Raw genomic sequence first — 12556 nt, forward strand, 5'->3', positions numbered from 1 at the left:
AAAGAATTTCTGAATTATACAGCTCTCAAAACTACTTTGGAATCATCCCAAAGGGGAAAGCATCTCTAATAATAATGGAAAATACTTTATTCTTTCTCATGTCACTCATTAAGAATCAATCAACTCATCTAATGATAAGATATAGTTGTATTGATTATTCACATTTTAAAAAGGTTTCCTGGCAAAAGCAAATTTTAATGTCTTGAGTGCTCTGTTATAATCAAAGCTTTCCAGAAAAATTCTCTTTCTGATAACTATATACTACAATCACCAAATATCACCATTTGTTACTAAAATAACAATGAAATCTTAGGAATGATCACTTATAAAGGTGGTAAATAAATGGATGTATTTTTCCTAATTATCCAAGACTTTTTTCTGTTTCTATTCAGTTGACTCTTACACTCAGCTTCTTATCTGGTCTTCTTATGTTTATCTCTCACTTGCTAATCACAAACTGGATATTTTTCAGGTCACCTATTGCAGCCACTCAAACCCATCTTCTTGTCTTTAAACTTCTGTTCCTACCTCACCTTCTATATGTCTCAGCTAATAGAACTTTACCTCTTCTGTGCTCTAATTTCTTTCTTCTGTCACTTGAAGAGTTATAGACTAGGAAACCCAGGAGACAAATGATACCAGCCTAGGGAAAAACTTTTTCCATTGTGAGCAAAGAAAGACCCTGTGACATGGATAGAGCTAGAGAGTATTATGCTAAGTGAAATAAGTCAGTCAGAGAAAGACAAATATCATATGATTTCACTCACATGTGGAATTTAAGAAACAAAACAAATGATCATAGGGGGAAAACAAAGAGAGAGGCAAACCGAGAAAGACTCTTAACTATATAGAAACAATGGATGGTAACCAGAGGGGAGGTAGGGGGAGGGATTAAATAAATGATGGGGATTAGGGAAGACACTTGTGATGAGCACTGAGTGTTGTATGTAAGTGTCGAGTCACTAAATTGTACACCTGAAACTAACATTACACTATGCTAACTGGAATTTAAATAAAAACTAAAAAAAAAAAAACAAAACAAACAAACAAAAAACAAAAACTAAAAAAAACCCTTAGATTCTACCTCTCTAGGATTTCTAAAAAACTGAATCTTCTTATAGAAACCAGAAAGACTGCTGACCAACTGGAATAACTGTTCATTTTAATCCTATACCCAATGGGCACCTAAAGTATAGAAAGCAAGAAACAGAAGTGGTCTAATGATTCCTATTTGCCAATCTGCTATATTCATTCAAAAGTACTGGATTAGAAATCAAGGAGTCCTGAACTGAATATAGACTCCATTTGCTCAAAACTTGCTTGGACAGGGGCACCTGGCTGGCTCAGTTGATCAAACATTTGACTCTTGATCTTGGGGCTGTGAGTTCAAGCCCCACTTGGGTGTAGAGCTTACTTTAAAAAAAAAAAAAAACTTGCTTGGGCAAATCATATGATCTCTCTGAGCTTTGGTTTTTAATTTTTTCTTTTAATTGGTAAAAAGAGGATCATAATGCCTGCTGAGGTTGCCTTACATTACTTTTAAGTATCAAATGAAATGATGTATAAGAAGCATTTTGTAAACTATGAAGTTGCATCCACATTGAGCTATTTTAGGCAATGCAGGATATATGTTACTCTATATTAAAATGTTCATTTCAATTACACAAACAGAGGCAAAATACAGACTTCTGAGACCTATTCCAAATTTATTCTATCAGAATCTATAGAGATCAGTCCCAGCCATCTGTATTTTTAACAAGAACACCAAACTTTGAGAAATACTACATATAGTACAACATTCTCATTCATAGTGTATGAGAGTTTACTTCATACTTCAGTGAAAGTTTAACCATATTTACCATTTGATTTTCTGATCATCTTGAAACCATTTGTTAAAATATAACAAAAATGCTGTGTAGTCACAAAAGAACTAAAATTAAATTGAAAAAAATTAACTAATTTAGGTTTTAACTGCAATTTTTAATAAATATTTTTAACTTTAAAAAGCAAAGCTTGTTCTTTTTTAACACAGATTGTAAACATAGTTGATTAACCACGAATATAACTCAATTTACAGTGGGAATCAGTATAATTTACATTAACTTTATTTGAATAATATCAAATTTTAATATATTCAATAGATGCTGAGTTAAGATAGTATATTGGCTCTTTATATGTCAATTATCATAGTAAAAATGCACAGATATTTTAAAACACATATAAGTATCCATAATGAAATTTACCACATCCGGTTTATCAATATGTGACTAATGTTGCTTCAGTTAAACCTTCATATCTAGAGTTAACTAAAATCCAAAAGAACAATTTGGGAGGTCCAATACTTGCCATCTTTATCATTATAGCCCTGTTCAAAGGGTGAAAGGAGAACAAGGTAGTTGCCTATTTAGGTGAGACAGAGTTGGAGGTATTAATCTGATAGAGTGGAAGAACCAAAGCCAAGATCCAAGATAACCCAAAATAATAAGAAATATAAATACAATAAACAATAAATGAGGGGTGCCTGGGTGACTCAGTCAGTTGAGCTTCCAACTTCAGCTCAGGTCATGGTCTCAGTCTGTGAGTTCGAGCCCTGCATTGGGCTCTGTGCTGACAGCTCGGAGCCTGTAGCCTGCTTGAGATCTGTGTCTCCCTCTCTTTCTGCCCCTCCCACTGCTCGCACTCTGTCTCTCTCTCAAAATAAAATAAATACATAAAAATTAAAAAAAAATAAATGAATAATAGTTCCTAGGGTGAGAGAGTAAAATTATATTGTTAAAGATTATATCTGACTTTAAAAAGGTTAACTTTAATCATCACTATAATAAAATAAACATTGCCAGATTTCATCCTAATATGTTAGGAGAGTTAAGTAAGTTATGGATCTTAAGTGTTTAGAGTATGTGTTAATATAACGCTAATATATTATTAGAGGCTATATAACCTGGAAGCAACCCAGATATCCATCATCAGAATAATGAGTGGGAAATTACAAAATGTTCATATAGTGGAATACTCTACAGCAGTGAAAATGAATGAACTATGGTTACAAGCAGTAATACAGACAAGCAACATTACAATGAATTACAAAAGCAAGTCAAAGACGAAAAAGCAGTATGATTTACACAGAGTTTATGCACAACTAAATAACTTTTTTTATTTGCACAACAATAACTATTGTTCGGGGATATAAAAACTATGATAAAATTATAAAGAAAAGCAAGGAAATTACATATAGATTTGAGACAGCAGTTGCCACTAAGGAAGGAAGGAAAGGAATGTGATTAGGGAAGGGGTACACACAGGAATTTAAAAGGAATGGTAGTTTTCTTAAATTGGGTCACAGATGTTTGCTGTATTGCTTTTGTTTATTCTATACTCATGTTTTACAAATATTATTTTATACATATTCAATATTTAATAAAAACAATTGAAATTTGATGTCTTTGCTTTCTATATTTCTTTGTAATAAAAGAAGTTTATGATTTTAAGACATTTCAATTCCTTGCTTCAGCAGCAGGAATTATACATATACTTTAAATACTTCTATTACTATGTCTAAAATCAAAAAATAAATTATAAAGCTAACTTTAAGACATAAGATATCCAACAAAAAACCGGGCAAGTTTTGGAATCAACATTAGTTCACAACTCATAACAATTTCTTAATCTTCTAAGTGGTTAATCAATCAAAGATACAGGATATGCATTTTTTTTACTTAACATGGACAACAATAACAAACTTCTTAATTGTAAAAATCTTTATATCTTAATTCTACTAAAAACCCTAGTCTATCCTAAAGATTCCTCTCTTAAGAAGTTCTATGAGATGCAAAACACTTTAAAAACACTTTTTTTTAAAGGCTTATTTTATAGGCTATGCACATATAACTAAAAATTACACAAAACATGGAAATCCTGAAGCTTTAGTGAATTGTTTTGGTCTACGTGTGGATTTATTGTAAGAGCTGTGTTAATACATATTAAGCATATAGGAAAGAACTTATTTAAAAATATTTTTCATTTTCATACAAAAAAAAAAGTTCTCAAACAGTGAAATGCAATTGCTTATCTAGCACGGAAAGTGATGAAACAACGACGAAATGTGCCATTTTTTTTGTCTCTATAAAGGTAAACCTTCATCTGAAACGTATAGAAACAGAGCAGGATCAAAAAATAAATATAATCTTTATACAGTTTCATTTATGTAAGTGGTTTCCAAATTGTACTTTCCCCGAAACCATATATTCCCCCAAAAAAGGTTTTTCCAGCATCGAGCATTTATAATTAGGTAACAGTCTGGACCTTATAGGACCATTTTGGTGCACCAGGAAACCATCCTAAAGATAAAAAGACAATTATGTATTCATTATTTTCCCACATATTGAAATTTTAAAGATGAGAAAAAAATTAAAGCCAAACTTATAAAATTCCTCAGAAAGAGAACAATTATCCTAGCTATTTTTTTTCCAAAGCAGATCTTGGAATTTCCAAGAGTTTTAAATCGAAACGCAGCGATACCGGTAAAGATCCCCCCTTCCTTCCCACAAATCTAGAGATGGTGTCTAATAAATTACCTTTGGATATTTTAATATCGCATATAAATACCGCCGACCACTTAGTGGTTCAGTTAACCCGCCACCGATTATATTTTGGAAAGGTTTCATAGTAATTTTCGTAATTTACACCATCTACTGTGAAAAATAAGAATAATCTATTTTGTACGAATTTATACTTCACAGCAGCTTCACCTCTTAAACCTGCGCTTACTTATTTTGTCCCCCCTTCTAACTTAAAACTTTAAGGATCATGATCCTTTTTAAAAGTTCAACTGAACCTCACAAATCAAAATTACCAACCCCGCTAATCCCGGAGGCCCTCATTTCATACGGTTATACATATTTTTAAAGTATTTTAAAAGCCCTATACCTTTTCCTTCCTCCGTAAGACTTAAACTCTGAAAACAGAAGTGAGGGGCCAAGGATAGTGTGAAATCTGTGGAAAGAGTTGGGGTGGAAGATTAAGTAGAGTTCGGAGTACAACAAAAGAAAGAGCTAGACGGTTAGCTGGAGGACGAAATCCGTTAGGGGCTGGGTTAAGAACACAAGGGGGAGGGGCAGAACCTCTAGAGCCCGCCGACGCCCCCAAGCGACTGCAGCCCACCCTAACAGCCTCTCTTGGAGGCAGCCATTTTGGCATTATACAAGCTCCGCCCCTCCGTCTCAGACCGCTCCAACCCCCCACCCCCGCAGGCTTTGCGCGGAAACAGGAAGTGGGACTGCGAATCTGGGAGCTTGGGGAGCAGCAGGTCGGACCCAGGGCGGTACCCTGAACGCTTTCTTATGAAACTCGTGTCACTGCTTTGGGCTGTCGCCTCACGAGAAAAGTTGTGGGACCATGTCGAATATGGAGAGTATCCTTTCCCGTCTGAAAAGCTGCTGCCAGGGTTTAGGGAATGGGAGAAGGGCAGGGCCTGGTGACCTTTTAGGTCTAGTTGTGGAAGGATGGGGGCACTGATGCTGGTTGATAGGCGCCTGTAACTTTTGTTTGTTGTTGCTGTTGTTTTCCTGGTAGCCGCCTTTATCCAGGAAGCGGGACTGCTTTCGCGAGAGTCAGAGGAGTAGGGGGGACTGGCTTGAAATGATTCTTGAGCGTGAACCCTTGTCGTTCAGGGCTGCTGTCACCTGTCCTTTCAGTTACTTTATCCGCTTCTTAGAAATTGAGGGGGAGTTGTATGGAAAAAGGCAGCAGGAGTTTGCTAGAGGTTTAGAGCAGAGGTATAGGTTTTGAATGCAATACGAGGGCAAATAGTTTTTGTGGAATTTCTTCGTTTTTCTGGGCTTAGGTGACTGGTAATGAGGTGAAGTCCTTAATAGCGGCCCCGCAAACTAAATTGAGTGAGTGCTTGTTGTTAATAATTTGATTTAGCACATGAGGAAACTCATAGTTCCCCAAAGCTATAAAAGTTCATCAGTTGCAACTGGTGTTTCCACTTCAGCACTAAGGTCAGGTGAGGGTTAGGAACCAAGCTGTGTGACACCCTGAATTGAAGGATGAAATCGTTTTTTACAACTGAAATATCATCACAGGATTTTCATTTCTCTGTAATTTCGCCTTCTTCCAGGAGTTGGCATTGTAGAAAATAGAGTAGCTTGGTATTCTGCCACTGAATGAAACTTGGCAAAATGGCAAAATGTGGGTAATTGTTATTGTTTGATAGCTCATGTTAAAGCTCTTTTGTCTTAATTACTTTGTAAATCTGATAAAAAGGAAGACTTCTGCTGGGAGGATAAAATTATATAAGCCAGACTGAGAATATTGATAACCTATTCTGTGCAGACTGATCAAGATGAACCAAGAATAAAATGATCTATTTCATGAACAGAGTAGATAACAGAAAGGTCCAGTTATCACTGCAGTTTAAAGGATATGAGTTATGGAAGTGTAGTTGTGTTAGATGATTGTTTTTAAAAGCAGCATCATAAAGGAAAGAGCACGGGACTATGAGTCAGAAGATGAATTTCTAATCCCAGTTCTGCCTCTTAAGAAGTGAGTTAGGGCAAGTCATAAAGCCTCTGTAAGACAACCTTTACTCATTTGTAGACATACTAACCTACCAACCTTATAAAGCTACTGTGAAGGTAAAATGAAATGGAAGGGCTTATAAATTGTAAAGTTTTGAACATACAGTTAAGTATTATGAAATAGAGTACAGATTGCTATCTCTTTCCCCAGAACTTTGGGAAGGATTTGAGGTAAAAGCTCTAAAATTGCTTTTTGTTTCCTACTCGAATAATGCAAGTTATTTTTGCTCTTCCTAAGCCCACCTTACGTGATTTCCAATAACAAGATAATTAGTTACTAATTTTCTTTACTGAAAAGCATGTATGCCTGACTATAATTCAAATTAGTAGTACTGTTATCAATAGTTTTATACCTAAAATGATCTATTAACTACCCTTCATTCTATCAAAAGAAGTGTAGAATCCAGACCTTTGCCTTATAGAGGAGTAAAATGACATGGACTCAGGCCTGTCTTCCATAAATAAAAGATTTGAGCTGAAACTTGAGTAACATTTGTCACCTATATAAAATGCAAAAATCTCATTACTACAGTATATAGGAAGACCAAATGTGCTAACAGTTGAATTAGCATGGTAATTGTGACTTCTGTTTTCTGTTAAACACACTGAATTTATCGTGGTGGACTAGATTAAATTTCACTTTAAAGAACTTGATGGAATGGCCAAATATAGTTGTTGTAATGTGTTTGTATAGGTGTTTTACAAGTGTAGAACTAAGAGCAATATGTGTGTAATATTAATACAGGTGTTTCAGTAGTGTTTGATTAACTTACAGGAATGAAACAATAGAAGAGAAATTAAGGGATACTTCCTACTCCAAGCTGCCCCACTTTTTTTCCTTCCTTCTCTAAGTCTACCCCTTTTCTGGCATTTTGTTGTTTTTGTTGGACTTGGCTCAAGCATGCTTCATATCCAGGAAGCTTTTGATGTCATCGTAATTTCCCAACTCACCATCCTCAACAAACCTAAAAATCTGTGAGCACCAGTTCCTCTCCTGTACTCCTTTCCCCATCTGTTTTCCCCTCCACTTTAGCATTTTTTCCCACTATTGTAATTATAGTTTTACCTCTTTATCTCTTACATTGGACTGTGAGTTCCTTGAGGATTGGATCCTTGTCTTTCATCTTTGAATCCTCATTTTCTTGCACAGTATTTGGCTCATAATGGACACAAAATGGGTAAATGACCTTTTGTTAAGAATTATTAACATATATTGAGTCAATACTATGTGCTGAGGAATGCACCCAGCTTTTTTTTTTTAATTTTTTTTTTAACGTTTATTTATTTTTGAGACAGAGAGAGACAGAGCATGAACGGGGGAGGGGCAGAGAGAGAGGGAGACAGAATCAGAAGCAGGCTCCAGGCTCTGAGCCATCAGCCCAGAGCCCGACGCGGGGCTCAAACTCACGGACCGCGAGATGGTGACCTGAGCTGAAGTCGACGCTTAACCGACTGAGCCATCCAGGCGCCCCTGCACCCAGCTTTTGATACAGAGGATTGTAAGACTTATTCCTAACTTCTAGCACCTTTTTAAAATACTTACATATTTTGAGAGAGAAAGAGTGAGTGGGGGAGGGTAAGAGAAGGGGAGAGAGAATCCCTAGCAGGCTCCATGCTGTAAGTGCAGAGCCCAACTCAGGGCTGGAACTCGTGAACCGTGAGATCAGGACCTGAGCCAAAATGAAGAGTCTGATGCTTAACCTTAAGACAGAGCCATGCAGGAGCCCCTCTACCACATTTTGATCTGAGTCAGGACATACATGAGTGGGGATAAATATCAATACAAGGTAGCCCATGCTAACTGAGGTGAATGCCTGAGCGGTGATTCTTGATCATATGTGTGCTAAACTTGAAACCGTATGTAAGATTTTCTATGTTAGTATGTGCCTTTTCCTGGGGGAAAATATATGTAGCTGACATCTGTTTTTCCAAGGGGTTCCAACCTGAAAAAGGTTGGTAAGTAATGAAGTAGATAATAGGTACTATAGACATTCTGAGAGTAGAGAAAAATAAGTGAACTGGACTGGTATCATTGTCTCCTGTTGTAGTCACCCAGAAAGATGAGACTGTGTTACAGGCAGAGAATACCAGCTGCCTTAAGAATGCCTGTTTGCCATTATGAATGGCTTTATATCCTAAAGCAGAACTAATTACATATCAGAATCTCTTGAGGCTTTTATAGTATTGACAAAAGTGTTGTGATATTTTTTGGGCTAAATATTAATAATACCTCAAATGTGCTTTGTAAATATCTTTACCTGACACTGGTCTCATAATTTATGGCCTTGCTAGCTAGTAGAATGTTGTGTTTTACAAGAAGTATTGCATGTAAGGATTACTTACGGCTAATCATTTGAGGCCATTTAAGGACCAATTCTGAGTAATTCACTCTGAAAGCTAAAATGCAAAGAGGGAAATAATGAGTTATGCTGGATTTGGGTTCCTTATTGTTCTTTTATTCAGTAATTACTGCTCAATTGTCTAGCTCTAGGCTTTAGTCTTCACATCTGTAACAAGAGGGAAGTTGACAAGTGATTTTTAGGGTTCCTTTCAATTCTTTAAAATTTTTTTTTCAACGTTTTTTATTTATTTTTGGGACAGAGAGAGACAGAGCATGAACGGGGGAGGGGCAGAGAGAGAGGGAGACACAGAATCGGAAACAGGCTCCAGGCTCCGAGCCATCAGCCCAGAGCCTGACGCGGGGCTCGAACTCACAGACCGCGAGATCGTGACCTGGCTGAAGTCGGACGCTTAACCGACTGCGCCACCCAGGTGCCCCTAGGGTTCCTTTCAATTCTGATGATCTCCCTGTATTTCTGGGATCCCAAACTCTACCTACCAGAGATATACAAGGGATGATCAAAATGCTGGGAGCTGAAAAAGAGGAAAATTGGATTCATAGTGCCACGTCTTCTCCAAATGTATGAATAAACAATCTATGGTATTGATATTACTGCTTTGTTCTAGAGCAGGCAGGTGCTAGTGGAATATTTTTATTTCCTTCCTCTTACCTCCATTTTTTCCCCATCCTTTACTTCTTTCTGCCCAAAGGACTCATAATCCTACTGTTAACACTTGGAATCAAATAGCTTTCTGCCTTACTGTGTTTGGATAATTTACTTTTACTTGGTGTTGCTCCGCCACTTCAGAGAGGCAGACAGGACGTGAGATTTCTACTATGAAATTCTTCTAGTAAACTGACCATAACAATTTTCTTGAGGTAGCAGATTGAAATCTTAAAGCAAGACTTCATTATGTATGCAAAATGAATATGTTGAACCCTAATGATTCTTATTTATTGAAATTTAAAGCAGTAATATAATAAGACACAGGTGATTTTCATTCCTTGCCTGTCAGCAGTGTAATTGCAAATATATTAACTCACAGAGAATGTTTTAAAGAGACAATGGAACTTTTTATTCCCTGAATAACCATATTGTCCAATTAAGATATGTGACTTAGTGAGGTGGTAATGAAAATTTATTGAACACCTATAATGTGCTAAATTTTGTGCTAGGGATTTTGTATATATTATCTTAGACTCTCAAAACAACACTGGAAGACAGGTGGTAGTATCATTTTATAGAAGAGGAAATTAAAGCTAAGAAAGCCACATTACTTATAAGCACAGTGTAAAGGATCTGGGCTGGACTCCAGTGTGTCTGTTGTGTTCACTTTAACATGGTACCTCCACATACAGCACAATTCAGTTATGTTTGGTGGAATCCTAGGGTTATGCAGAGATACTTTTTCTATATAATGACATTCCACTTGAGATTTTGCTTTAAAAAGAGTTTGAGAAACCATGAATCTACACAATTGCTTTAGAGAAGCCTAACCTAGATTGGTCTTGAAGACATATCCTAGTAAAAGATATACCTAGATGAGGTTATGTTTTACATTTTAATTTTGTAGAATTGGAAGGAGGAGAATTACTACTTTCTGAAACTTTGAAATTGAAATGTTGACATGATTCAATCCCAAGGGCCACACGAGTTTGTTTTTTGTTTTTACATGGATTTAGGCGGTAGGAGGGAAACCTATTGCCATTAATGGAGTTCTTTGAGAACAGTTTCTCAGAGTCAGTGTTATTGTTTATGTTAGCCAAAAAGCAAGCATGGTGGTATGTCTTAAACCTTATAGGAGTTAAGAGGAACAGGGTAGAAAGGGGAGGAAGAAGGGTAAACTAGGCAAAGGAATTGTATGTAAAAGCAGAGAGGTAACTGGTAGAGGCCAACATCCCTGAAGCACAAGGTGCTGGAGCCTGGGATTACCCAACATCCAGTTTAGGACCTTCTGCATCATTCTGTACACATTAATAAACACGTTAATAAACGTTACTGTTCAATCTTTTTTTAAACTTTCAGTCCATTAAAAATAGAGTACTTCAGCCATTGTCTTTCAGTGGGCAAAGAAAAATAAATGCTGTCTTAATAGCAACTACTTTGCCAAATTGAGTTTGTGATTAGTCAGTAAAGGAGATTATTCTGCCAATGTTGTTTTTCCAAATAGAAAAATACTCCAGGGGTTTATAGTCAACTAAAATATCCGAAGTATTGCACAATATGTCAGCTGGTTCGTCGCTCAATTTAGTAGTTGAATTGATGCCGTTATTTGCCATATCAGCAATCAGTTTCCCCCACTCAATACAGAGGATGTTCACTTATTGTAGTATACACAGAGGGTGACTATTTGAATAGCAGACACCTGAATTTAAGGATCTCATACCCTGCCTGTAGAAAGTATCTAGGTGTTAGAGGCAAGGGATGACCCAGGAATGTCTTGATTTCCAGCCTTGGGCAAAAAGATTCATCATCAAGAAAACACTGGTGTTAAAAGTTGCCTGGGTTATGTAGACATATATGAATATATTTGGCAATGATGGCAGTCTAAATACGTAGTTCTCTGTGGATTCATGTGCTTATATTTATATATACTTAAACTGTACTAAAACTATTGGTAATCTTGTCTATCAGAGTATGATGTAAGACTGAGGTTAGGAAATTCATCTCCTTATTCATTTCTGAATGTATAGAACTATTTGTAATAAGAACTGGTAAAAATTCACATACCCTAAATGTTAGCCTCATGTTAGTTAATGTTTTTTAAATTGAAATTTAAAATTTTTTAAATTGAACAGAACTTGACTGTAGAGTGTGTGTGTGTGTGTAGACACATGCATTTTCTGCTTTTGTGGGACAGAGTTGTTACTCTGAATTTATTAAAATAAGTAATGAAATAATAATTTAGTAATTGTTTATATAATTAATAGTCTCATGCTTTATTTTACTAGTCGTTGAATTGCATGAAGTAATTCTCATAGTTAAAATATTCCTCCTGACAACTAAAATTACTTTTTCAATTATTTGAGCTGTTTTAAAACTTAATTTATAAGTACTCAAGGATATAGACTATTTACTAAGCTCCATATTCTTTCAAAAACAAAATATTCCTGATAAGAATTAAAAATAATTTGATTATACAGGAAAATAACTGTTTACATAGAATGTCTTTCCAAAAAGAAACATTTAAATATTGGCTTATGTCTCCTTAAGTACTTTTATGCTTTTAAAGTGTGAACATTTTATTTTTTTAACCTGATGCTTTTATTTATTTATTTTTTATACTAAATATAATTTATTGTCAAATTGGTTTCCATGTAACACCCAGTGCTCATCCCAACCGGTGACCTCCTCAATGCCCATCACCAACTTTCCCCTCTCCCCCACCCCACCCATCAATCCTCACTTTGTTCTTAGTATTTAAGAGCCTCTTATGGTTTGCCTCCCTCCCACTCTGTAACTTTTTTTCCCCTTCCCCTCCCCCATGGTCTTCTGTTAAGTTTCTCAAGATCCACATAAGAGTGAAAACATATGGTATCTGTCTTCCTCTGTATGACTTATTTCACTTAGCATAATACCATCCAGTTCCATCCACACTGCTGCAAATGGCCAGATTTCATTCTTCCTCATTGC

At 36.1% G+C, this 12556-nt stretch overlaps 1 protein-coding gene across 3 annotated transcripts in view; it reads right to left on the reverse strand.

Moving 5' to 3' along the window:
- Positions 1-5052, reverse strand: part of TENT5D (terminal nucleotidyltransferase 5D) — an 82251-nt gene extending 77199 nt beyond the window's left edge. For 2 of the 3 annotated variants that reach the window (XM_081792462.1, XM_081792461.1), the window contains exon 1: positions 4927-5052. The gene's annotated coding sequence lies outside the window, so the exon portion shown is untranslated. Of the gene's footprint in view, positions 1-564; positions 622-4926 lie in introns of those variants that run through there. The other variant, XM_081792463.1, reaches the window with a different exon arrangement.
- Positions 5053-12556: the final 7504 nt, after the last annotated feature.

Source organism: Panthera onca, chromosome X, assembly GCF_046562875.1.
Source record: "Panthera onca isolate mPanOnc1 chromosome X, mPanOnc1 haplotype 2, whole genome shotgun sequence".
In the NCBI taxonomy this organism is placed as follows: Eukaryota; Metazoa; Chordata; class Mammalia; order Carnivora; family Felidae; genus Panthera; species Panthera onca.